The sequence below is a fragment of the Moschus berezovskii genome, chromosome 24, assembly GCF_049115385.1.
Source record: "Moschus berezovskii isolate FMDL1 chromosome 24, NW_MosBer_1.0, whole genome shotgun sequence".
Lineage (NCBI taxonomy): Eukaryota > Metazoa > Chordata > Mammalia > Artiodactyla > Moschidae > Moschus > Moschus berezovskii.
The window spans coordinates 5,431,568-5,458,204 of record NC_142483.1 but is presented as its reverse complement, the minus strand read 5'-3'; the positions used below and the strand labels follow the sequence as shown (position 1 = coordinate 5,458,204).

Sequence of the window (26,637 nt, the reverse complement as noted above, 5' to 3'; positions counted from 1 at the left end):
AGGCAAGACGGGAAGAGCGCAGACCAGTTAGGACAGAATCGGAGCATTCCTGCCGCCTGGAGCAAGGCAGGGATGGGAAAAAAGAAAGGAGAGGCTTGATGTGGAAGAACTTCACAAGGCAGAAGCAGGATGATGCGGAAAGCAATCGCCTGGGGAGGACTTCCTGCTTTATCGGTGTGCGGCTGGTGGGCGGGCACGCAGCCATAGACATAGGTGCCCCGGAGGAGGTTGGGAGATGCCAGCAATGAGGGGCCCTGTGGGAGGAGTTGTCCAGGAGGTGTTGGATATGTGGGCCTGGGCTTGGCAGATCTGGGCAGGGACTGCCGCAGGGATACAGAAGGCTAGAGAGACGATGGTGAGTTGACCCAGAAACAGTGGCAAAGCGATCCGGAAAAGTGGATGGAACTGAGGAACGTTTAGGAGGTAGGATGGGCAGCACTTAGAGGTGGTTGGAACGTGGCGGGTGAGATGGGGACAGAAATCAAAGTTGACTTCCTGTTTTCCAGATGCCACAGCGTCTGAGAGGAGGGCAGGACAATCCAGGGACACGAGCAGTTTCGGGGGATAGATGACAACTGAGTTTGCATTGTTCCCAGAGCAGACCTTGAGGTGAGGATTTGGAGTAAGGGGATGATGAGGGAGCTGAATGGGAAAGGAGGATGCTGATGGAAGGTGTGAACGCACAGATTACTGCTGCGGGCAGTGGAGCCTTGGCCCTCCTGGGGCCCCCCTGAGGCAATTGGGACCACGCCTGAGGTTGGTCTCAGGAAGCCGGTTGAGCATCACTGCTGCAGGATTGGTTAACTCTCCCGCACTTCCATCCTGCCCTGTAGTGGTAGGGGGCTTGTGCGGGGGTGGAAGGGGTGGGGAAAGACTGTCCTCAGGAGAAGAGCCCCTTTGGAAATACACAGTTATCTGAGAAGACCAAGGGGCCTGCCAAATTTTTGACAGGTGATGAGACAGCTCAGGTGGGTTGAGTCCCCGGCATCTGAGACTTGCCCCTGGAGATGTCCCCAAACAGATAGCGGTGACATGGTAGTAGCCAGCCACCAAGGAGCCCTGGACACTGTGCCCTGGACCCAGGGGTGTTCGTGCTTCTTTAGGGCCCTCGTGGGTCCATGGTCAGGTTGGACCCAGCACGCATACTCTCCTCCCACCCCTGGGCTGCCTGCAGAGCCCACGTGACTTCAGCGCTCGGTTCCCTTCCCGCACAATAGCCATCGGCTCTTTCTACACCTCTGCCCTCCCTCCTGCTGTATTGGGAGCATCACTTGTCAACTGTTCCGAGAAATGGGGCTCATTAAGCCAAGAGGACGCAGGTAGCCTGGGAGGAGATAGGTTCATCCGGAGACAGTCTGGAGATTCAAAAGCAGCAGAGCCGAGTGGGGTGAGGAGTGTATCCACATGAGCGATGCTAGGTGAGCTCCCTGGAGTCATTGAATGGGTCTGCATTTCTGTTTCTTCCCTTTTGCAGTGGAATTTCGTGCCTAGCCCAGCACCATCTAATATTGTAGAAACATACTTGAGCCACAAACGTGATGGCAAACATCCGTTGCTGCGGGTGCTAAGTTGCTTCAGTCGTGTCCGACTCTGTGACCCTCTGAACTGAAGCCTGCCAGGCTCCTCTGTCCATGGGATTCTCCAGGCAAGAATACTGGAGTGGGTTTCTGTGCCCTCCTCCAGGGGGTCTTCCCTACCGAGGGATCGAACCTGTGTCCCTTAAGTCTCCTGCATTGGCAGGCAGGTTCTTTACCACTAGTGCCACTTGGGAAGCCTCTCTGGTAGCCATGTTTTAGAAAGGAAAAAGAAACGCATGACATTCATTTCAATAGCACATTCTATCGAACTCAGTATACGCCCAATATTATCATTTCAGCGTGTAATCAACATAAAGAAATTTGAATGAGCCATTTTACACGGTGGCCAGGGAGCAAGGATTAATTCTCCAAACTCCAGCGTATCCTCTTCACTCACACCAGATCTCAACTCAGACCCACCCCAGTCAAGATCTCCCCAGGCACATGTGGCTGGTGGCCACATATGTGGTGGCACAAGCTCAGGCCACCTCCCCAGAGAGTCCCAGGGAGAAGGCCAGCCCCTCTACCTGCCTCTGCTGAACAGGGAGGAGCTCAGCCACAGCCGCCTCTGCTGTCAGCTCTTCACTGTAGGATCCAAGCCTCGTAATAAGATAATTACAATACTGGACTGTGGTGTGACCGTTATAAAGGCAAGACCTTATTTGAGCCTCACACCCACCCTGTGAGATATGTTTTGATATTATTTCCCCCTGAAATAGTTCAGGCACTAAAGTCTTAGCAGCTTGCCAGCAGTCCTGTCCCCGCTTAGTGGTGACTTCAGAATTCCAATGCCAATCTCATTGACTCAGATCTTGTGAAACAGACCGCCAGCCCTAGGGGATACTCGCAGTCATTCACCTCAGGGCCTTTGCATATGCTCTTCCCTCTGCCTTCAGTGCCCACCCCCTCCCCCGCCTAGGTAACTCTCACTTTTCCTTCGGGTCATGATTTGGACTGTGCCTCCTCCAGGAAGCCTTCTCTGCTTACACCCTTCCTGTCTTGGGCAGAGTGAGCCACTTCCCCAGCATCCGTGGCTCTTCTGTTCACCACCATAGCACTTGTCATGCCACGTGGTAACTGCCCGTTCACCTGTCTGTTCCCCTCCTGGGCACAGGACTGTCTCTCTGGCCCATCACAATCCTCCCTGCCGGCACGGAGCCAGGCCCATGGCAGGGACCCAGGCATAGTTGTTAGGTGCTGCTACGGAGCCAAGACAGTGCCTGGCTGAAGACCTGCACGCAGTTCACCACCATTGTTTGTTCCGTTTCTGATGTCCCCCAGATAAGGAACCCAGCACACAGTCACTGTGGTCAGTAAGTGTCATAGTCACAACTGGGAGTCAGCCCCCTGGTTCCTGGCAAGCAGAACCCTTGTTTTATTTGAGTAACTAAAGAGTCAGACTCGACTGAGCGACTGAACTGAACTGAACCCTCAGGGAAGCTGACCCTGTTCTTAACTCAGCCACCCCTGGGAAATCTACCCCCATCGTTGGCGATTCACTCGGTAGAGACACATTAGGGCTTGAGACATTAGGAAAGTTGATGGGGCTGGGATCCGTGAATTTCTAGGAAAGATTCCTTGATCTTAGGAAAGAAACTCAGCAGGATGTTGTCATGCCTGGGTGTGACCTCCGGGCCTGGGCAGCTGTCTCATAACCAGGAAGTGATCTGAGCACACTCCTTAGAGACACTGGGGACAGCAGAGCCAAAAGGTGGCAAAGGAGTCCCTGATGACATCCTTGAAGAGCGAAACTCACCAACCCCGGAGCTGTCCTGACTCAGAGTCCTGTTAGAGGGAGAAGACACTTCCTTATCACTTCAGCCAAGTGAGTTGGGGTTTTCCTAACAGACTGCGTGGTGAAGGGACAGGGCAGTCTGAGAGCAGGTGGACAGCGGAGCAGGATGTGGGCTCCAGCTCCGGCACCGACGTCCGTGAGCTCTTTGTGCAAAGCTTTGTGCCGCTTCTCCACGAAGCCTTCTCTGGGGACCACTGGAAGGTGGCTTCTCCCTCCTCCGGTTCTTCCGTCTGTGTGTCTCCGTGGCCCCTGCTTGCGTCTTCCCTCCAAGTGCCTTGTGGATGCTCATCATTTCTGTAGCCCCGTGTTGTACCTTGCACATAGTAGGTGCTTGAAAAAGCATTGGACTTGAAGTGGAAAGATGCTGCTGCTGCTGCTACTAAATTGCTTCAGTCGTGTCCAACCCTGTGCGACCCCATAGATGGCAGCCCACCAGGCTCCCCTATCCCTGGGATTCTCCAGGCAAGAACACTGGAGTGGGTTGCCATTACCTTCTCTGTGGAAAGATGAGTAGATTAATATTAATATTGCTACTTCCCAGCTCATAAGGGAGAGGAGGTCTCCCCAAAAGCAGTCCATCTGGCTGAGGAATCGTCTCCTGGCTCTGAGGCTCAGCTTATTTGTCTGTAAAACGGGAAGACTGGGCTAGATCTCCAGCTCAAAGAGGCCCCATAACTTGACAGCATTGTATGCTGAGGGCCTGCCATGTGCTGGGCTGTGCAACCCAGGGATTTAGACACATTTGTATCCATCGGGACTCTCAGGGTCGGGGGGTGGGGGTGGGGAGTACTTACTTGATAGACAGGGTTATATAGTGAGGGCCTCCCCCCACCCCAGGTGGTGCTGGTGGTAAAAGACCCACCTGCCAGTGCAGGAGACCCAGGGGATGCGGGTTCAATCCCTGGGTGGGGAAGACTCCCTGGAGGAGGGCCTGGCAACCCACTGCAGTGTTCTTGCCTGGAGAATCCCATGGACAGAGGAGCCTGGCGGGCTGCAGTCCAGAGGGTTGCAAAGAGTCGGACACAACTGAGCAGCTAAGCCCAGCACAGACCAGGCAGGTGGGCAGGGGAGGTGGTGGAGGGCAGGGCAAGGGTGGACTTCCACGTGGGCAAGGAGCCCGATGGAGCAGGCAGGGTACAGGGTACTTTGCTGGGGTGGGGGTGGGGTTTTCCCAGAGTTGGGGACAGGGCGGGAATGTCTCCAGAGGCCTGTGAAGACCTAATATCTGATTTGGGCTTCCGAAAAACAGGCTTAAAAAAGAAAAATCAGTGCAACCTCAGTCTCTGTTGGTTAAGGGTCATCTGTCAATTGAACATGTCACCAGGCCATCACTGTCCCCGAGAGAGGGAACCAACCACCTGGGGAAGAAAGCCCTCCTGCCGAGGCTTTGTCCTGAGCCCGCTGAGCTGCCCGCAGGGAGCTTGTCCAGCCTGGAAAAATCAAAGCAGAAACTTTTCCCCTTCAGGTAGTCACGTGGTGGTTGTAAACGGGGGGTGGGGGGTGGAGGGGGTGGTGCGGCCTGCACTCAGCCTCCAGGGCTGCTGTTAACATTTCTGGAAGTCAAAGGAAATCATTTACCTGCTGCCCAGGCCTCTGTTTCTGCTGGATTTGCCTCGACTCGGCGGCTCGGCTCTGCGCCCTCACACCGGGAGAGGTTGATGAAACACACCGAGTGTGCCTTTGAATCATTCAAAGCTGGGAAAGTGGAGTCTCTCTTAATCCGTGGACTTTGGTGGTGGATGGAATTATTTCATCCAGGAAAGATTTTAAAAGAGCCTTTGTTTGGGAACCAATTAACCAGATCATTTCTAAGCTTTTAGCAGCCCCACCCTTGGCGCTGTTGGCCCCCCAGGGCTCCCCGCCTGCCTATCCAGGGCGGGGCCACTCTTGCAGCCAGCTCCATTCCTATTCTGCTTCTTCCTTGATCAGAGGGAATGGGAGGGTGGGGAGATGATCTCTCCGGGACCTACTGCATGCCAGAAATCATTTAATCATTTCACAACACCGTGAGGAGGGTGGGGTCATGATTCCCTTTTGACAAGTGCATTTACTGAGGCTCAGCGAGATGTGCCCATTCATCCATTTACACGAGTATGAATTAAGGACCTACCATGGGATGAGCCCTGAGCCTGGAGCTGGAGATACAGTGGACACATTGAAAGTGTTCCCCTCGCTCATGGAGCTCACTGTCTAGGAGGGGAGGGGGCCCTGATGACATCACCCCGCAGGTAAATGTTGTTAGAAGAGTTTAGTCTAGGCTGGGGAAGGCTTCCTGGAGGAGGCGGTGTTTGACCTGAGTGGGAAGCATGAGTAGGTGTTACCCAGGCAGAGGGAGGGGCCAGGGAGGGAACAGCACTTCAAAGCCCTTGAAGCAAGAAGGAGCTTAGTTTTCCAAGGTTTCAGAGGTGCGTGTGGAGAGGGCCCAGAGAAAGAGAACACACCGTGCACCAGACGGTCGTGCGTGTGATCTCGTCTGCTCCCCCAAGCCACCCACCCTGTTTACACGTGGGAAAACTGAGGGTCACAGGGGGCAGGTCACACCGCTGGTCAGAGGTGGAGCCAGGCCTCCCGGCTCCCCAGCTCGGGCGTGGACCCACGAGGCTGCCAGACCCCCACCCAGCACCTCAACCCCCTCTTTTCCAGGTGTGAGATTTCCCACAGGGAGAACCCAGCCAGGCTCTCCTCAGCCGCAGGTTTGAGCTTCCAGTCTGTCTCAGCTGCATCCTTGCTTGAATCAGAGAGAGAAAACTTGGGGTCTGGTCATTGTATTCCATTAAGTCTCATTAAGATGCAAATTTGTACAGTTCACGAAGAAGGCAATTTGGAGGCATTTTCACCGGTGACGTAGGACTCTTATCAGTTTCTCTCTGCTCTGTTGGTAGGTCTGAGGGTAGCGGAAGTGTACGTGCTGGAACCCACCAAGCTGCATTTGGCTGGGCTCCAAGGGGAAGTGCTTCCTGTGCAGCGAGATAACCCACCCCAGGTAGAACACAGTGCGAAGAAACCACTCCGGTCTCGTGACCCCTGATGTGGGGATCACCCGGTTCTGGGCTCCTGCAACCCTCCTCCCCTCTGAGCCCCGTGACCCCCACCTGCTAGCTCTGCCCTAGCTTCCTGATGTGGGCCAGGCGGGGTTGAGGCAGTTCTCTGGAACCAAACCACCTGGGTTCAAATCCCGCTCTTCCACTCATTGGCTGTGTGTCTTTGGGCAAGTTTCTTAACCTCTCTGGGCCTCGGTTTCCTCCTCTGTGAAATGAAACGCTGATAGCATCCGCTTGTAAGGCTGCTGTGAAGATGAAATGAGATAATGCACAAAAAGCGCCTGGTAAGCACCAGCCCATTCACATTGGGCATTTTCATTGGCTCTGCCAGTTCCCCAGATTCCGTGTGGGTAGTTCTAACCCCAGACCCTAGGTTCTGAGATCTCTTATTGTTGCTGTCGTGGAGTTAGACTTTCTCCAGGTCCTGGATGCCCTGCCCTGTGGTCCACCTGTCTGTGAGGCTCGGGTACACCCAATACCTGCTTCTTTGCATGGGTAGCCACCTGTTGGTTGGCTGTTTTCCCATTTTGGATGTCAAAATTGGCCTTCCAGCCTGGACTTCCTTCTGTCATCTGATCCTGCCTCCTCCCACCATCACTTAGTCTATGGCCCCTCCGCCTGTGGCCAGATGCAATTATTTATAAATAAATGATTCAACTGACATCATCATTATTACAGCTAGTAATTGTGGCACGCTCTTACCTTTAATTATGTTATCACGTTCTCATAAGTTATATAGAAACAGGCTCAGAGAAGTGGAGTGACTTGCCCAAGAACACACAGCTGGTACAGGGAAGAACTGGAGCTCCGACCGTGTCTGTCTGACTCCTGACCTTCTTTGTAAGCCCCGTAGTCAAGCTGCTCTGCGGTTCCCAAGTGCCTGCTGTGCGCCAGGCCCTGCACCCGGCACCTGGGACAGAGAGACAACCATCTTCATCCTCAAGGAGCACACACACAGGTGTAGGAAGGGACATACAGTGACAGAGCAGGAGGAAGTGTGGTGGTGGAGGGAACGCAGGGGAGCGGCGTGAAAGACACTGCGGAGAAGACCTTTGTCTTCCCAGGGCAGAGTCAAGGGAAGCAGGGAGCTCAGAGGAGCGAACACTGGCCTTGAGAGTTGAAGGAAGCGTGGAAGTCTCTGCAGTCTTGCAGCAGAAAGCAAGGAAGGAGGGGCAGGTGTGGGGTCTTGCAGGGGTGAGGTACTAGGGTGCATTGAAGTGTTGGAACCGGGGATGGGTGGTGGGCAGGGAGCACTGTGGGAGGGGAGGCAGGGAAGACAGGTAGAGGCCAGGTCAGTGGCGTTCACTCGCTCAGTCGTGTCCGACTCTTTGAAACCCCATGGACTGCAGCACACCAGGCTTCCCTGTCCTTCAATATCTCCTGGCGTGTGCTCAAATTCATGTCCATCAAGTCAGTGATGCCATCCAACCATGTCATCTTCTGTCGTCCCCATATCCTCCCGCCTTCAATCTTTCCCAGCATCAGGGTCTTTTCCAATGAGTCAGGTCTTCGCATCAGGTAGCGAAAGTATTGGAGCTTCAACTTCACCATCAGTCCTTGCAATGAATACTGAGGGTTGAATTTCCTTTACAATTGACTGGATTGATCTTTTTGCAGTCCAAGGGACTCTCAAGAGTCTTCTCCAGCACCACAATTCAAAAGCATCAATTCTTTGGCCCTCAGCCTTCTTTATGGTCCAACCCTTATATCCACACATGACTGCCGAAAAAACCATAGCTTTGACTAGATGGACCTTTGTTGGCGAAGTGATGTCTCTGCTTTTTAATACGACGTCTAGATTTGTCATAGCTTTTCTTCCAAGGAGGCCAGATCATGCTGAGCATCAAAAGCCAGGCCAAGTCAGAACTAACTTAGAGGTTTGGGGTCGTGGGTTTAAGAATCAGACAGACCTGGCCTGGAGTCTGAGCTTCTCCACTTACCTGCTGTGTGACCCTGGGCAAGACTCTTGACCTCTCTGAGCCTTGGTTTCTTCATCTGTAAAATAGAGGCGGAATAATCCAAAGGCCTCTCTCCCAGAGTAGTTGTGAGAAGAGGCACAAAAGTGGAGGAGAGTCTCTACGAGTGAACCCTTGATCAGCACTGACTGCCTGCCCTTGCTGGGCAGCAGTGGGAAGAGGGGTGAGTCAGAAGCTGCTGTGTGAGAGCTGGGTGCTATGAAGGCAAGTGAAGCAGGCTAAGAGTTAGAAATAACTAGAGAGGGGTCAGGGAGGTGAATTATTTACACCAGGGGTCACCAACCCCTGGAGCCACGGATCGGCATTCATCTGTATTTATAGCCGCTCCCTGTCGCCTGCATTACTATCAGCTCTGCCTCCTGTTAGATCAGTGGTGGCATTAGACTCTCATAGGGGCGTGAACCCTACCCTTAAAGTCAAGGCTAAAGAGCCTGCTGCTGCTGCTGCTAAGTCACTTCAGTCGTGTCCGACTCTGTGCGACCCCGTAGACGGAAGCCCACCAGGCTCCCCTGTCCCTGGGATTCTCCAGGCAAGAACCCTGGAGTGGGTTGCCATTTCCTTCTCCAATGTGTGAAAGTGAAAAGTGAAAGTGAAAAATGAAAGTGAAGTCGCTCAGTTGTGTCCGACCCCTAGAGATCCCACAGACTGCAGCCCACCAGGCTCCTCCATCCATGGCATTTTCTAGGCAAGAGTACTGGAGTGGCTTGCCATTGCCTTCTCTGAGATTGCCACAAAAGAGACATAAAGTGTGCAATACATGGAATGAGCTTGAATCAGCCCGAAACCATCCTCCCCACCACCACCACCCAAGTCCTTAGAAAACTTGTCTTTCACAAAACCGATCCCTGGTGTCCAAAAGGTTGGAGACCGATGATTTTAAACAGACAAAAAAGGCTTCCCAGGTGGTGCTAGTGGTAAAGAACCCGTCTGCCGATGCAATACATTCAGGCTTGATCCCTGGGTGGGAAAGATCCCCTGGAGGAGGGCATGGCAATCCACTCCAGTATTCTTGCCTCTAGAATCCCATGGACAGAGGCGCCTGGTGGGCTACAGTCTATGAGGTCTCAAAGAGTCCGACACGGCTGAAACCACTTAGCACGCACGACAAGGAAGGTGGCATCTGAGCAGAGATTGGAACGAGGTGGCATGTGCCATGAGATGATTTTAATTAGCAATGTTGGGCCCAAAGGAGGCAGGTCACAGGGCCCTCAAACCAGTGTTTTGAGCCACGTGGAAGGCGTGCAGCCAGGCGCTGTGTCTGGGCTCCTACTCCAGTGAATGTCAACAGTGCACGCTGAGCTCTTTTAATATTTCCACCTGTTAGGGGAGTACCTATTGTCAACATGTAAATGTGACAAATTGAGAAACGAAACAGGATTTCATCTTCACAGCTAGGCCTTTTGTTGTCCTTCGTGATCACAGCAAGGGCTGGCAACCTCTCCAGTCCCGGCTGCACCTGAGGAAGCTGCACAGCCCAGGACTTGGGCTTTCCTGGGCAGGACCAGAGAGCAAGCCCTGGGCAGCCCACACCAGGGTGATGCATGCAGAGGATTTAGGTGAACATCGGCACGGACTGGAATTTCAGGATTCTCTTCTGTCCTGATTTGTCCAGGAGGGTTCACGGCCCTACCAGGAGCCCAAGTGAGCTGTTCATGGTCTGGGAAGGATTGGGGGCCACTATGTCCTATAGGCTTGGGTGCAGAAAGATTGGGTTTTCGGCACTACCTCTGTTGTCCAGGTAGTGATTCTTAGACCACCAATGGCAGAATTATCTGGGATTCCCTATTTAAAACACAGCTTCCAGCCCTGTCCCTGACGTGCTACATGCAGGCCCCTGGAATCTGCCTTCTACAAGCTCTCCAGTGGTTCGCATAAACTGCAAAGTTAGGGGACTGTGGATGAGTAGGGGGCCTTCCCAGGTGGGGCTAGTGGTAAGGAACCCACCTGCCAAAGAGATGTGGGTTCGATCCCTGAGTCGGGAAGATCCCCTGGAGGAGGGCAAGGCAACCCACTCCAGTATTCTTGCCTGGAGAATCCCATGGACGGAGGAGCCTGGCAGGCTACAGTCTACAGGGTTGCAAATAATTGGAAATGACTGGAGGGACTTTGCATGCACCCACACACAGCTGAGTGGGGGCACTGATCAGAGGAACATTTGCAGTCTGGATTGTCCTTGAGAGTCCCTTGGACAGCAGGGAGACCCAACCAGTCCATCCTAGAGAAAGTCAACTCCAAATACCCATTCGAAGCACTGATGCTGAAACTGAAGCGCCAATACCCTCATGCTGTGAGGAAGTGTGTGTGAGAAGGCTCCGCCATCCTTCAAATGAGAAGAAAAAAGAAGACACCTGGTATATGTATTCTGGAGGCAGATGTGTCACTTTCCAATGGATTCTTTCCAGCCTGGACACAATTGTCATTTCTCTCTGGTGAGTCATTGCAGAAGTTGGCTTTTTTCTCACTGCCTCTTATGAGAAAAGGACACATTCTCAGGGAGAGGCTGAAACCTCCCCCGGGACAGGACTTGGAAATTTACTTTTTACCGAGTTCAGCCAGTCGATTTACTGCGCCCATCACAGAGCACAGTCCTGGGCTGTGGGGGAGCCACGTAGACTCCTGGCAACAGAGGGGACCGTCATGCTCCTCTTAATCAGCACCCATCCTTGTTAGCTCAGATCTGCCCTTTCCGGGACTGCTTTCAGACTGTCTGGCTGCCATCCTGCTCGTTTTAATGAGAAAACATTTCCAAGTAACTTTTGACATTCATTCATGCATCCCTGCGCCAAAGAATTGATGCTTTTGAACTGTGGCACTGGAGAAGACTCTTGAGAGTCCCTTGGACAGCAAGGAGATCAAACCAGTCCATCCTCAAGGAAATCCACCCTGAATATCCATCGGAAGGGCTGATGCCGAAGTTGAAGCTCCAATACTTTGGCCACCTGATACGAAGAGCCGACTCATTGGAAAAGACCCTGATGCTGGGGAAGATTGAGGGCAGGAGGAGAAGGGGACGACAGAGGTCGAGATGGTTGCATGGCATCACCAACTCAATGGGCTTGAGTTTGAAGAAACTCTGGGGGGTAGTGACGGACAGGGAAGCCTGGCGTGCTGCAATCCATGGGGTTGCAAAATCAGACACGGCTTAGTGACTGAATGACATTCATCCATCTGTTGTGTATCATAGTCATTAGAGCACGGGTTGCTGGAACCATTCTCCAGTGGCTTCCCATCTGGCTCGCAGTCAGAGCCAGAGTCCCTCCCGCATCAGCAGGGCCATTGGCTGTATAGTCCTGGTCACCTCGCTAACTTCCTCTGCCTCTCAATCAGCACCAGCTGTACTAACCTCCCTGCCATACTAACCTCCGTAGTAACCACTCATGCTTATTGAACACGTCAAGGGTGTATCCACCCCAGGATCTTTGCACAGCTGCTTCTTCCTCCTGTAACACTCTTTCCCCCAGATCTCTGTGAGACTCCTTCCCTCACTTCCTTTAGGCCTCTGCTCAGAAGGCACCACATTACCCTGACCGTCCTGAATACAATAGCATTCACCCCAGCCTTCACTAACCCCCTGTTTTCCTCCGAGCATGTATAGCGTTTGCCATGTTGTGCGTGCGTGCTTAGATGTTGATGCAGAGATAACTTGCTCAGTCGGGTCTGACCCTCTGCGACCCCTTGGACTGTGGGCTCCTCTGTCCATGGGATTTCCCAGGCTAGAATACTGGAGTGGGTTCCTTCTCCAGGGGATCTTCCTGACCCAAAGATCGAAGCTGCAGCTCCTGCATTGGCAGGTGGACTCTACAACTGTTCCACCTGGGAAGTCTTTATATGGTATTGATTTACTTCCTTTGTTTTTATGTTTTTTTTGAATCTATCTCTCCACATGAGAATGATAGCTCCCTGTAGATAGGAGCTGTGACTTGGTTACTGTTTTCCCAACATCTAGTACATGTTAAGTGCATTGTAGGCCCTTAATGCGGAGAAGGCAATGGCACCCTACTCCAGTACTCTTGCCTGGGAAATCCCATGGACAGAGAAGCCTGGTAGGCTACAGTCCATGGGGTTGCTAAGAGCTGGACACGACTGATGCAACTTAGCAGCAGCAGCAGGCCCTTAATGAACAATGATTGGTTGATTGGATGAATGAATGCCTGCCTCTGTTCCTTACCAGCTGTGTGACCTGAAGCTCCTTAGCGTTCTGAGCCTCAGTGACCAGGCCTGTAAAATGAACATTGTCACGGGGGTTTGCATGTTAACGGAGACAGTGCATGTTAGTGCCTTGCATGGTTACCAGCACACTCAAAGTCCTCAGTAAATTTTGACCTACCTTAGACTCTTCTTACTTAGACCATCAAAGTAAGACAGAGGTGCTAAAGAAAATGAAAGAGGTTTCCAAAGGGCTATCGTGTTGAGAGGTGGCAGTGGCTCCACCCACGTGGCTGGAATCAGGAAAGGCTTCTCACAGGATTGGCATTTGAGCCAGGGCTCTGGGCTAGACAGGTTCTGAGCAGGTCGGTACAGAGTTTGTAGAATGATGGTGCAAAAGACAGAGCCGTGAGAGTGAAGAAGCAGAGGGAGGAAGTTCGGGGACTAGTTAGGCATGCTTCCTAAACTCTGGGGACTGAGAAACATGGGGAGGGTGGGGAGGAGCAGAATAAGGATGTGGAAGCATTTTTTTCTCCCTGCAAGAAGAGAAACCAGTTACTGCAACAATCGAACTAAGATAAAATCTGATTTCCGGTCCCCTTTTGGGGGGCAGAGGGCTTTGCAGTCAGTAAAGCAATCCCTTGGCGTTGCCTTTTGGCTCCTCACAACCCTTCTACAGGGATGCCGGATGTATTAGGTGACTAGCACCTGCCATTCATTCACTGAACACTGAGCACTTACCATGTACAATACAGCATCTTCAGGCCCCAGGCCCAATGACCAGGACTTTGGCCACTTTGTATAGTTTCACTTTCTTTGCTGTTGTTGTTTAGTCGCTAAATCGTGACCCCATGGACTAGAGACCACCAGGCTTCTCTGTCCATGGGATTTCCCAGGCAAGAATACTGGAGAGGATTGTCATTTTCTCCTCTAGAGGATCTTCCCAACTCAGGGATTGAAACTGTATCGCTTGCATCTCCTGCACTGCAGGCCACACGAGTTCTTTACCATTGAGCCAACTCTGCTTGACTGAAAATAAAAAAGTTTCCATAACTTAAGGGAAGTCAGAGATTTCATCTCAAATGTCAATTCCAGTTGATTTTTTTAATGGCTGCCCAGAGAAGATTTCTGAGACAATAGAGTGAACTTGGCAGAAAGGAATCTGGTGATCGATTAGTAATGTCTGCATGGGGTTAAGGAGGAGAATCGTAGGTCAAACGCCACAGCTTTGCCACTGCAGGAATGAGCTGTGTGTATACCTATTATTCACTGACCTGAGGGTTTAAAGCAGAAGAAAATAATTTCTTGAGCCTGCACAGTTGGTGAGTGTGATGTGGCTGGTAACTCATGTGGAGAGCTGTAGGTATTCAGGGCTGCAAAGGGGACAGGAATTGGTGCCCCAGGATGGTAACTCAGAGGAGTGCAAGCATGCTAAGTTACTTCAGTCGTGCCTGACTCTCTGCCACCCTCTGACTGTAGCTCGCTCCTCTGTCCATGGGATTCTCCAGGCCATAGTACTGAAGTGGGTTGCCATGCCCTTCTCCAGGGGGATCTTCCCCATCCAGGGGTCGAACCTGTGTCTTATGTCTCCCACATTGGCAGGCAGGTTCTTTACCACCCGCACCACCAGGGAAGCCCAACTCAGAGCGGTAGGTCCCCTTAAAGAGCTCACATCTCCAGAGTTTTTCAGCTGTCTCATCCACCCCTCAAAGGACCCTAGCTTAGTGCATCTTCCCCAAGCATTCAACTTGGTTCTCATAGAGACATTCTTTTGGCACCATATTTCACCTTCTTGTGTTGAACATAATTTGCTAGTTGTTATACAATGAATACAATCAGAACATACAATTTGGAAACAGAGCTAACTCTTAGTTATTGTACAACACAATGGCTGAGAACAGAAGGGGTAAAACTAGAGATGCTGGATCACTGTCTTACAAGAAGGAGGGAAGGATTTTGGTTAATCCAGTGAATTAGTTATGCTAATTAAGAGAGCATCTCCTGTAAACAAATAGTTATCTTAAAAAAAAAAAGGATTCAGTCTTCATATGCTGTCTGTAGCCTTTTTTTTTGGTAATTTAAGCAAAGAGTAGAGGCAGCTTTTTATGTCATCAAATACTTTATGCTTGGGATTCAGTGGCAGGGACCTACCACGAAATTGATCCCTTTTCAGTGGACCCTTATGTCATCTCCAGTTTGGGACTCTAACAGGGAACATTGCCTTGCTCTTCCTCACTGGATAGAGGGGAGCTCTGAATGGTGAGGAGTGGAAATGGACAGTAAAAGGGAACAGAGGATGAGAATGTCAAATGGTGCAGCCACTGTGGAAATCAGCACAGGTTCAAATCATTAAACCTAGAATCAACACAGGACCAGAAACTCCACTTCTGGGTATTTATCTGGAAGAATTGAAAGCACTGTCTTGAAGAAATGCTTGTACATCTGTGTTCATAGCAGTGTTATTCATGATAGTGAAAGAGTGAAAACAACCCAGTGTTCAGTGGCAGATGAATGGATAAGCAAAGTGTGGTCCATACATACAAAGGAATATTATTAGAAAGAAAGGAAATGCTGACTCCTGCTACAGTATGGATGAAACTTGAGGACAGTTTTTTTTCAGTCACTAAGTCCTGTCCAGCTCTTTGCGGTCCCACGGACTGCAGCACACCAGGCTCCCCTGCCTTCACTGTCTCCTGGAGCTTGCTCAAACTCATGTCCGTTGAGTTAGTGATGCCATCCACCCATCTCATCCTCCTCCACCCGCTTCTGCTTCATTCTTTCCCAGCATCAGGGCCTTTCCCAGTGAGTTGACTCTTTGCATCAGGTGGGCAAAGTATTGAAGCTTCAGCTTCAGCATCAGTCCTTCCCATGAGTGATGGGACTGGCTGCCATGATCTTAGCTTTTTCATTCTCCTCTAGCATCCTCATCAAGAGGTTTTTTTAAGTTTCTCTTCAGTTTCTACCATTAGAGTGGTATCATCTGCATATCTGAGGTTGTTGATATTTCTCCTGGCAATATGAAATAAGCCTGTCACAAAAGGATGAGTACTGTATGATTACACTTATCTGAAGTCCCTAGAACAGATTCCTAGAGACAGAAAGTAAAAGAGTGGGTGACAGGGGCTGGGGGGAAAGGAGGTGGCAAGTTGTTGTTTAATGAGGACAGAGTTTCAGTTTTGCAAGATGAAAAGAGTTCTGGGAATTGGTTATGGAACAGTATGAATATATTTAACACTACTGAACTTCACACTTAAAAATGGTTAAGATGATAACTTCTATGTTATGAGGATTTTATCACAATTAAAAAGAATTTAAGGAGACATGTGAGCAGATGTAAGCAGGAAATATCCACAGCTGCTAAGATTATCCAGAATTACGGCAAGCAGATATTATGGACGCTCTAAAGAACCACCTGGCTCCCCTCGTAGCTCAGTGGTTAAAGAGTCTGCCTGCAGTGCAGGATACCTGGGTCCGATTCCTGGGTGGAGAAGATCCCCTGGAGAAGGAAATGCAACCCACTCCAGTATTCTTACCTGGGAAACCCCATGGACAGAGGAGCCTGGCAGGCTGCAATCTTTGGGGGTCGCAAGAGTCAGGCATTACCCAGTGACTAAGCACACACAAAGAGCCATCTGAGTCTGGTCGAGTCTCCAGAACCAGCCTCCAGTTTGCAGAGGAACAGAAGAGAGGAAACATTAAACTGGACCCTGGCTGTGCACTTGGCAGCGTCGGCTGGGAGATGCCACAAACTCCCAGGCTCTTCTGATGAACACGCGCGAGGACGTAAAAAGGATGGATGAGGAACCCGTAGATTAAAACGGATCTAAGACACTGGCCGACTTTTCAAATGGGCCGGAATATTCTGTCCAGGGATGCACATTCGGGTGATAAAACAATTAAAAAAAAAGACATAGGAAGGGATTCCTTAAAAGTCAGGAAAGGCGTTAACTGTGGGGGCCGTGAGCGCGGCGGGATGTGTGCATGGGGTTTCCAGGCCTAGGGGCCGAGTGCTCTTTTCTTTTCTGAGTGGTGTTTGCTTTATGATAATAATCTATTAATTCATACGCTAGGTTTCTGTGTTTCTGTGTTTTTATTTTTCAAGAAAAAAAAAAAAAGGAAAACCACTTGTTAGAAGAAAGAGAGAAGGTGTTGGATAAGAGGTGTTAGAGAAGATGTTGGAAAAAGAGAAGTGTCACTCCGATCTGGATAAAACCCAGGTTCTGCCTCCCGTCAGCTCCATGACTGTTGGGGAGTGACTTAACCTCACAGTTCCCTCATCTGGAAAAGAAATGATCATAGTACTAAGCTCCTAGCCCTGTGGCTTTTTAGTGAGACAACACACACAGTCCTGCAGGACCATACCTGGCCCCAGTGAGTGTTATGAAAGTGAGTTGTTGCGGCTTTTGGAAATAAGAAGCCCCGAGGGCCATCCTCCCCTCCACCCCCACTTGCTGTGTCACCCTGGTGAATCTGAATGCCTCTTACTTTCCCTGACAATCCCCTGGCAAGAGTGCTAACCGAGCCTGTGGGCTGCCTGCCGGGACCCATGGTACGCAGGGCTGAGCCTGCCGAAGCTTGCATTTCCTCCAGCGAAGCCTCGGTCTCCCCAGGAAGCAGAGGCAAGTGAATGTGTGGAATTGTGAATGCTTCCCAGTCACCGGCAGGTGAAAATGAGCCCCAGACAGAGGACCGAGACAGTAAATTGCTTTCTGTTGTCCTCTGCTGAAAAAGCATGCTGCTTTTTACTCTGGAGGCTTGGGCTGTCTCCCGAAAGCCTTGTTTACTCTCTGCTGCCTTTATCAGACTGGGTGAACCTGAAGGATAGCCAGATGGCTGGAGATGACAGCAACCTTGGGCGAGGGTTACCTGCTCATCAAAGCCACTTTAAAAGAAGAAAAGATTTTATTTGGCTGTGCCGGGTCTTAGTTGCAGCACGTTTTACTTGCAGCCTGCGGGATCTTTAGTTGTGCTATATGAGATCTAGTTCCCTGACCAGGGGTTGAACCTGGGCCTCCTGCATCGTGAGCGTGGAATCTTAGCCTCTTGACCACCAGGGAAGTCCTTACAGCCACTTTTGACAGAATCTCGCCTCCCCAGGAAGTATGGAAAGGACTCCAGTCCTTAATCCCTTAACTGAGCTGAAGGGGGAAATCCAGACACATGGCAATGTCTGGAATCACCACTCCCCTGTCATATCTGGATGCAGGAATGTGAGTTTACAAGAAACTTTACTTTTGTTTAGCAGTTCAGTCAGTGCACTGGCATCTCCTAGCCACTTTCACTCACCCTGCCCTGGGTTCCCAGAAAGATTCTGTCAAAACACCCCCTTCAGTTGGCAAATCCTTTCATGTTAGGGAACCCCACCCCACCCCTGTTCCATCCTGAATGATGTAAGGAGCTGCCGGCTTTCTTACTTATCTATTTATTTATTATTGTGATAAAATATGCATAACAAAATGTGCTGTTTTCACCATTTTTAAAGTGGCAGTTCGGTGGCATTAGGTACCTTCACACTGTTATATGATGGTCACCACCATCCGTCTCCAGAAATGTTTTCCTCTTGCAGAACTAAAACTCTGTCCCAATTAAACACTCATTCCCCATTCCCCCTACCTCCAGCCCCTGGCAACCACCATTCTATTTTCTTTCTCTATGAATTTGGATGGTCTAGGTATGAATGGACATCATGTTTGTCTTTTTGTGACTGGTTTATATCATTTAGCATAATGTCCTCAAGGTTCCTCCACATTGTAGCTGGTGTCAGAATCCCATTCTTTTTTGAGGCTGAATAATATTCCATTTCCCAGATAACTTTGTTGCTGTTTAGTCTCTAAGTTGTGTTTGACTCTTTGCCACCGCATGGACTATAGCACGCCAGACTTCCCTATCTGTCACCATCTCCCGGAGCTTGCACAAACTCACGTCCGTTGAGTCAGTGATGCCATCCAACCATCTCCTCTGTTGCCTCTTTCTCCTCCTGCCTTCAATCTTCCCAACATCAGGGTCTTTTCCAATGAGTCAGCTCTTCCTATCAGGTGGCCAAACTATTGGAGCTTCAACTTTAGTATCAGTCCTCACCATGAATATTTAGGGTTGATTTCCTTTAGGATTGACTGGTTTGATATCCTTGCTGTTTGAGGGACTCTCAAGAGTCTTCTCTAACACCACAGTTCAAAAGCATCAATTCTTCTACACTCAGCCTTCTTTACGGTCCAGCTCTCACATCTGTACATGACTACTGGAAAAACCATAGCTTTGACTATATGGATCTTTGTCGGCAAAGTGATATCTCTACTTTTTAATATGCTGTCTAGATTTGTCATAGCTTTTCTTCCAAGGAGCAAGCATCTTTAAATTTCATGGGTGCACTCACCATCTGCTGTGATTTCGGTGTTCAGGAAAATAAAATGTCACTGTTTCCACTTTTTCTTCATCTGAAATGATGGGACCAGATGCCATGATCTTAGTTTTTTAGATGTTGAATTTTTAGCCAGCTTTTTCACTCTCCTCTTTCACCTTCATCAAGTCTCTTTAGATCCTCTTTGCTTTTTGCCAATAAAGTGGTATCAAATGCATATCTGAAGTTGTTGACATTTTTTCCTGGCAATCTTGATTCCAGCTTGTGATTCATCCAGCTGGCATTTCGCATGATGTACTCTGCAGTTTCCAGAGTAGGATCTGCATTTGAATGTCTCTTAGGCTTTTGCTGTGCTGATTACAGGACTAAATGACGAGAAGGCACTGGGAAAGCTAAGTGGATTTCTGGTGCCCTTCAGTAGGTCAGAGAGATTGGAGAGTGGGTAAGAATAGAGCAGAGATAGTGCAAGCTCAAGTTTTTGTGGGGGGGAGGGAGATTCGAGGATGAGGAATTGGCACTTATGGCATGGTAAATGGGAGAGGAGGTTTTTTTAAGGATTTTTTGGTTTCTTTGCCTCTTTGAGAATCTTCAGTAAAAGTTTATATTCCATCTTTTTCTTTTCCCTGGATGTCGGACTTGAGTTTCTTCTGAGTGTAACGTAGTGGTTGGACTGGACACAAGGAACCCCCGTTTTATTGGGCTGCACTTGTGTGATATGTCAGGGGCTTATTCTATGTATCCTGTTACATCCTGACAGCAGTATCAAACCACTGAAGAGTATCCAATAGGAGGAAAAAGTGGTTGGACTAGAAGGATTATCTGGCTTTTGTGTGCAGGGTGGGCTGAAGGGGCCAAGACCAGGATCAGGATGGCCATTTGGGAAGCTGTTAGTTTGGTCAAGAGGAGATACACGTATGTGTACGCGGTTGCTCAGTCGTGTCTGACTCTCTTGTAACCCCACTGATTATAGCCCGCCAGGTTCCTCTGTCCGTGGGATTTCCCTGGCAAGAATACCAGAGTGGGTTGCCGTTTCCTTCGCCAGGGGATCTTCCTTCCCTCCGACCCAGGGTTCAGACCCACATCTCCTGCATTGGCAGGTGTGTTCTTTACCGCTGAGCTACCAGGGAAGCCCCCAAGAGGAAGTCTTGTGGAAGTCTGCAGCAGAGCAGGTGGCACCCATGGTTATTATCCCTGCTCTGCAGTAATGTGTAGTGTGGAATCTTGTTCATAGTAATTCTTCCGAGGGCCCACTTGACTTTATACTCCAGGGTGTCTGGCTCTAGGTGAGTAACAGTGCCATTGTGGTTATCCAGGGCATTAAGACCTTCTTTGTATTGCTTATCTGTATAGTCTTGCCACCTCTTCTTAATCTCTTCTGCTTCTGTTAGATCCTTGCCATTTCTGTCCTTTATTGTGCCCATCCTCGAATTACTATGAAAAAAGCTAGTGGAGATGATGGAATTCCAGCTGAGTTATTTCAAATCCCGGAAGATGATGCTGTTAAAGTTCTTCACTCAATAAATATGTCAGCAAATTTGGAAAACTCAGCAGTGGCCACAGCACTGGAAAAGGTCATTTTTCATTCCAATCACAAAGAAGGGCAATGCCAAAGAATGTTCAAACTACCATACAATTGTTCTCATCTCATACGCTGGCAAAGTAATGCTCAAAATTCTCCAAGCCAGGCTTCAACAGTATGTGAATTGAGAAATTTCAGATGTACAGGTGGATTTAATAAAGACAGAGGAACCAGAGATCCAATTGCCAACATCCATTGGATCATAGAAAAAGCAAAGGAATTCCAGAAAACTATCTGCTTCTCGTTCATTGACTATGCTATGGCCTTTGACTGTGTGGATCACAACAAACTGTGGAAAATTCTTAGAGACGGGAATACCAGACCACCTTACCTGTCGCCTGAGAAACCTGCATACAGGCCAAGAAGCAATAGTTAGAACTGGACATGGAACAATGGACTGGTTCAAAACTGGGAAAGGAGTATGTCAAGGCTGTACATTGTTACTCTGCTTACTTAACTTATAGGCAGAGTACATCATGTGGAATGCTGGATGAACCACAAGGTGAATCAAGATTGCTGGGAGAAATATCAACAACCTCAAATATGCACATATTATCACTTTAATGGCAGAAAGTGAAGATGAACTAAAGAGCCTCTTGATGAGGGTAAAAGAGGAAGCTGAAAAAGCTGGCTTAAAACTCAACATTCAGAAAATAAGATCATGGCATCTAGTCCCATCACTTCATGGCAAAAAAATGGAAAAAAAGTGACAGATTTTATTTTGGGGGACTCCAAAATCACTGCAGATGGTGACAACAGCCATGAAATTAAAAGAAATTAAAAGCTTTTCTTGGAAAAAAAGCTATGACAATCCTAGACACTGTGTTAAAAAGCAGAGACATCACTTTGCTGACAAAGGTTTGTATAGTCTCAGAGCTATGGTTTTTCCAGTAGTCACATACAGATGTGAGAGTTGGACCATAAAGAAGGCTGAGTGCTGAAGAATTGATGCTTTGGAACTGTGGTGCTGGAGAAGACTCTTGAGAGTCCCTTAAACAGCAAGGAGTTCAAACCAGTCAATCCTAAAGGAAATCAATCCTAAATGTTTATTGGGAGGAATGATGCTAAAGCTGAAGCTCCAATACTTTGGCCACCTGATGCGAAGAACCGACTCATTGGAAAAGACCCTGATGCTGGGAAAGATTGAGGGCAGGAGAAGAAAGGGGCAACAGAGGATGAGATAGTTGGATGGCATCACGGACTCAATGGACATGAGGTTGGGCAAACTCCAGAAGATAACAAAGGATGGGGAGCCTGGTGTGCTGCAGTCCACGTAGTCACAAAGAGTCGGACGTGACTGGGCCGACTGAACAACAAGTGCAGAATCTTACAGCAGTGAGGGGGCACAACTGGGAAGGAAGGCCCTTTGCTTGGCTAATTAAGATCTTAATCATATCCTGAGGCCCTAGATTGTTTCTGTAAATACACACCCAGAGGGAAGTTTATTTGAGCAGCACAGGACTTTGGTCTGTCCCTTGCGACTTGCCTTTGTCTTCTGAAGGGTTCAGAGAAGTCTAGACAGAAGCATTTTTTTTTTTTTTTTGAGTCTTTTGACTCACCCACACCCTCCTGGAACTTTCTCACTGGGAGTAAATAGAATCTGTCCTTATATTTGCCAAGCAGCTCAAAGTAAGGTTTGCTGTCATCACTGTGGAAGTGACTGCTGTTGGGACTGGCCAATTAGTCAGCAGGACAGAAAGTTCTTGGATGGACTGGAACCCAACCGCAGTGTTCCCTAAGGCACATTGGAACAAGCAGGGAGTGGGTGTCTTAATCGTGTTTGCATCTCTAGCAGTTTGGCCTTGTATAACAACTGGTACTGAATTGTTGCTAATTAATGGTTCCTGCTTAATTAATGAATGAATTAATGAATTCATGTAATATATTCAGTATTACATGAAACCCTGAAAATGGTTATGTTGCATCAGGACTATGTTATGTTGAAGCAACAGTCCCCAATCTTTTTGACACCAGGGACCTGTTTTGTCAAAAACAATGTTTCCACAGCCAGGGGAGGGGAGATGGCTTCAGGATGATTCAAGTGCATTCACTGTGCTCTGTTTCTATCATTGCTACATTTGTGGTGTTTGATGAAATAACTATATGATTCACCATACTGCAGAATCAGTGGGAGCCCTAAGCTTGTTTTCCTGAACTCAGGCGGTAATGTGAGACGGGGAGGTATTGCGTGTGTGTGCGTGCTCGGTCATGTCCTACTGTTTGTGACTCCATGGGTTGAAGCCCATCAGGCTCCTCTGTCCACAGGACTTCCCAGACAAGAATACTGGAGTGGGTTGCTGTTTCCTCCTCCAGAGGATTTCCCCACCCTGGGGATCAAACCCCTATCTGCTGCATCTCCTTTATTGGCAGGTGGATTCTTTACCACTTGAGCCACCGGGGAAGCCCATGAAAGATGAGGAGTGCCTGTAAACACAGATGAAGCTTCACTCGCTCACCTCTTTCTATGTAGACCGGTACTGGTCCGTGGCCCTGTGGTTGGGGACCCTGTGTTAAAGACAGAATTCATCCATTTACTGATTCATTGAGTAGATCATTTATTGAGTTCCTCCTACCACTTTGCTTTGGGTTAGGACAGTGGTTCAAAATCTTGGCTGCATCTGGAGAGTTATCGAAACTCATGAAAAGTTTAAAAAAAAAAAATCCTGAAAACTAGACCACACTTGAGATCAATTAAGTCAGAACCATGTCCAAGGGTGTGAGAGCGCAGAGTCTTAACCACTGGACTGCCAGGGAATTCCCGAAGCCTTTTTTTTAACCACCCCATGCAGCATGCAGGATCTTAGTTTCCCAACTGAGGATTGGACCTGTGCCTCCTGCAGTGCAAGTGGGGAAGTGAGCTTCCTCACTTCCAGGGAAGTCCCAGTGTGAGTACTTTTAAAGCTCTCCGTGTGATTCCAGTGTGCAGCCGAGCTTGAGAACCATTGGGTTAGGTGCCAAATTATAAGTGAAGATTATATTGTCCCTGCCCTGGTAAGGCTCAGAGTCTAATGAAGAAAACCTGAGTTTATTCACGTATTCATTCAGTAGAATGCAGACAGTTACATGCCTAGATAGAGGTATGAAAGCAGCACTGTGGGATCCTAGAGAAAGGAATGCTCAGAGGCGGCTAAAGGAGACGGGAAACCTTCAAAGAGGAAGGGACTTTTCAGGTGGGTTTTGTTCTGCAAACAGGGCTTCCTTGGTAGCTCAGCTGGTAAAGCATCTGCCTGCAATGCAGGAGACCCCGTTTGACCCCTGGGTCGGGAAGATCCCCTGGAGAAGGGAACAGCTATCCGCTCCAGCATTCTTGCCTGGAGAATCCCATGGACAGAGGAGCCTGGTGGGCGACAGTCCATGGGGTCGCAGAGAGTCAGACACGACTGGGCAACTTTGACTTCGCTTGCTCAGTAAATAGAAGTTCATCATATCCTTTCCTCCCCTCCCCACTCCATCCTTCCTTCTTTCTGTTCCCACCTTCCTGCCTTCCTTTCTTTTTCTTCCTGTCTTCTCTATCAACCTTTCCATCCCTCCCTGCCCCACCCCATCCTTCTCACCTACTTTGTTCCAGGCAGAAGGAGACAGCAGTAAACAAAGATGTGGTCCCAACCCTCAGGGCATGTTCTCTTCCATGAGGAAGAGGTAACCTGTACCGAACCCTAAAGCTGAAAGAACCCGTGTGGCTGGGGACAGTGGGAGCATTTTTACTGCAGTTTAGTGGGTTAGGGTTAGTCATGCCAGCAGTCTGTAGAGTCTGCACTTTTCCTTAGAGGCATTTAGGAGCAAAGCAATTGTATGATGAGGCTGAAAACAGTATTTAACGAATTTTAGTTGATACCTGATAGCTCAGTTGGTAGAGAATCCGCCTGCAATGCAGGAGACCCCAGTTCGATCCCTGGGTTGGGAAGACCCGCTAAAGAAGGGATAGGCTACCCACTCTGGTGTTCTTGGGCTTCCCGTGTGGCTCAGCTGGTAAAGAATCCACCTGCAATGAGGGAGACCTGGGTTGGATCCCTGGGTTGGGAAGATCCTCTGGAGGAGGAAATGGAACCTCACTCCAGTATTCTTGCCTGGGAAAATTCCATGGGCAGAGGAGCCTGGTGGGCTACAGTCCATGGGGCTGCAAAGAGTCAGACACAACCGAGGGACTGAGCACATTTGTGTCTGTGAACCACTTTGAGTGAATTTTTTAATCACGTATGAGATTCTAGTTTTTGTCTGTGATGTCCAGTTGCTCCAGCACCGTTTGTTGAAAACACCCTTACCTCAGTTAAATCGATGTCGTGCCTTTGTGAAAAATCTCTTGCGCACATTTGTGCAAGTCTATTTTTTAGTTCTTATTCCATTCCATTGTCTCTACTGATACCACAGTCTTGATTACTGTAGCCATATAATAAGTCTTGAAATCACACAGACTGATTTCTTTCATTTATTTGTCTTGTTTAAGATTATCTTAGGTATTCCTTGTTCTTCTTTCTATATAGATGTTAGAATAGTCTTTCCTTCTCTGTAAGACATCTTGCTGAGATCTTGCTGAGATCTAGATAGAAACTGCATTAAATCTTTACATTGATTTGAGTAGAACTGACTTATTTACTATGCTTACATGTTTACTATGAATCTTCTAATCTGTGGACGCTGTGTGTCTCCTTTCTTTCATTAGAATTTCGCAGTTTTCTGCATAAGAGTGTTGTATAAGTTGTTTATCTGAGAACGTGCTGACATCCTTTATTCCTTAAGGATATTTTCACTGAGTGTAAGATCCTGGGTTGACAGTCCTTTCCTTCCAGCCTCTGAGAAACCTTGTGTCACTTCCTGCTCCTTTCTGTATTTTCTGAAGAGTGATCTGCTGTCGTCCTTATTATGGTAACATGTTTTTTTTTTTTTTTTCCTGGCTGCTTTCCAGATTTTTTTCTTCTTTAATTTTCAGAAGTTTAATGATTATGTGTCTTGGTGTGGGTTCTTTTGTGGAGTAGGGGAGGTTATCTTAGCTTCTTGGTTTTGCAGGTTTCTGTCTCTTGTCAAATTTAGGAAACTTTCAGCCATTTTATCTTCAAGTGTCATTTTATCCCCAGCCTCTTTTTCATCAACTTCCAAGACTGTTTACGGGAAAGTTAGCTGCTTTGTTACCATCCCACAGGTGCCTGGGACTCTGTTTTGCTTTCAGTCTCCTCCTTCTGATGTTCAGATTGGATAATTTCTATTGTGCTGTCTTCCAGTTCACTGATTCTTTCCTCAGCTTCCTCCATCCTGATGGTGAACACTTCCGGTGAGTGCTTTTATTTAATTTTTTTCAGTTATTAGATTTTTTTTCAGTTTGAAAATTTCCATTTGGTTCTTCTTTTGTTTTTATAACTATTGAATCTTCTTAAAATTTTTATTTATTTTTGGCTGCGCTGGGTCTTCATTTCTTCACGTGAGCTTTCCTCTGGTTGTGGCGGATGGGGGCTCCTCTTCATTTCAGTGTGTGGTTTCTCATTGCGTTGTCTTCTCTTATTGCGGAACACAGGCTCCAGGCACATGGGCTTTACTGTTTCATTTGTTTCAGTCATGTTCCCATTTGCGCACTGGGTGTTTTTATGATGATCACTCTAAAATATTTGTCACCCAATCCTTCCATCTCTGTCATCATGGCATGGGTATCTCTTGATTTTTTTTTTAATTCCGTTTGAAATTTCCCCAGTTTTTGACGTGACGAGTGATTTTTCATTGAAGTGTGGGCATTTTAGATATTATGTCATGAGACTGAATCATGTTTGAGTCTTGTCTTACTGATTTTTAATTCTTTAAATACTTGGTTTATTTTTCCTGCATCGAGTCTTAGCTGCTGCACAGGGTCGGTTGTTGCCACATGTGGGTTGCCCCAGGGCATGTGGGATCCTAGTCCGCCAACCAGGGATTAAACCTGCATCCCTTGCATTGGAAGGCAGATTCTCAACCCCTGGACCACCAGGGACATCCCTGCTTCAGCAAAGGAGACAGGGCCGGTGGGGGTAGGGTGCACCGACTCATTACTTCCTTGTGGGATTAGAAGTCCAGGTTCTCTGCTCGGCTTCTCTGACACTTGAAGTAGGGAGGGGGTCTTCATTACTGATGAGCAGGGAGGTAGAGGTCTGACTCCCCACCAGGCCCCCAGGGATAACTCCCTGGCTGGGAGGGGCTGGTTTG

General features: G+C 48.7%; 1 protein-coding gene across 5 annotated transcripts in view; it reads left to right on the top strand.

Annotated features, from left to right (window-relative positions):
* Positions 1-26,637, top strand: part of HRH1 (histamine receptor H1) — a 95,584-nt gene that overhangs the window by 50,383 nt on the left and 18,564 nt on the right. The window contains exon 2 of one of the 5 annotated variants that reach the window (XM_055413588.2): positions 507-609. The exons of 3 other annotated variants lie outside the window; for them this stretch is intronic. The gene's annotated coding sequence lies outside the window, so the exon portion shown is untranslated. Of the gene's footprint in view, positions 1-506; positions 610-3,247; positions 3,403-26,637 lie in introns of those variants that run through there. One more of the 5 variants, XM_055413585.2, reaches the window with a different exon arrangement.